Raw genomic sequence first — 958 nt, forward strand, 5'->3', positions numbered from 1 at the left:
TTTCATTTCATCTTTACCTGTGTCCGAAACTTTTCATTTTGTTCAATATCTTTAGATATACACACAAAATGATGTTTTAAATGTTGAATATCTGTGAAGAAAATGATATATTTATATATAAAATTTGGTCTCGCCTTCTTTAACATCAACTGATTTTATTTTATATTTGAATGATAAGTTATCTTATTATGTCATCAGTTGAAACTAGGCTTGTGATGTTAAAATTAAAATATTCTGATATAATGTGAAATATTAAAGACAATTTTAATCGTCTGTTTATATTTTACCGCCTTTGATCTATGAATATCACCAACCGTTTTTAATTAGATATAATTAAACTAGCCTACATTACTTGTATGTTTTAAATCAAATTCACATTTTCAGAAAGTAGAATATTTTATCCTATTTCTTACTCTGTTTAAAATACAACTGTCTCCAGTATCAGATATTAGTACGTCACTCTTGTTTTAAAATATTTTACCGAGTAGTTCAGGCAATCAAAAAGAATATTTTTGGCTTTATTGTGACCAATAATAAGAAATATGACCAGAAATTCCAGATCCATATCTTTGTCTGTGGAATATTTTACTAATGTAGAAATCGTATATTATTATGAAATGTTTTTACAATGTCTAGGAAACCGAACAAAATATATCAAGAAACAACCAAGTTTTTGACTCTTATTTAATGTTGCATTCCCCGATGTTTGTTATATTGAAATTCTGTCGTCCTCTGGGATTCGATCTTTGAGAGAGTCCACAAAGTTGAAGTGTTTTTGTCTGATATTTTTGGTTTCAAAGCTAAAATAATTTAGAAATTTATATTTTAATTGATAAATTAGTTTTTAATGATATTGATGGCAAAAAGCCGAAATAAAAATTTTTGAATATTTACATTGAATAGATTGCGAATTGTCTTCAAATCTCGGAATTTATTTTGTAGAGTCTCGACGATTATC

The sequence above is a fragment of the Lottia gigantea genome (assembly GCF_000327385.1).
Source record: "Lottia gigantea unplaced genomic scaffold LOTGIsca_5420, whole genome shotgun sequence".
Taxonomy (NCBI): Eukaryota; Metazoa; Mollusca; class Gastropoda; family Lottiidae; genus Lottia; species Lottia gigantea.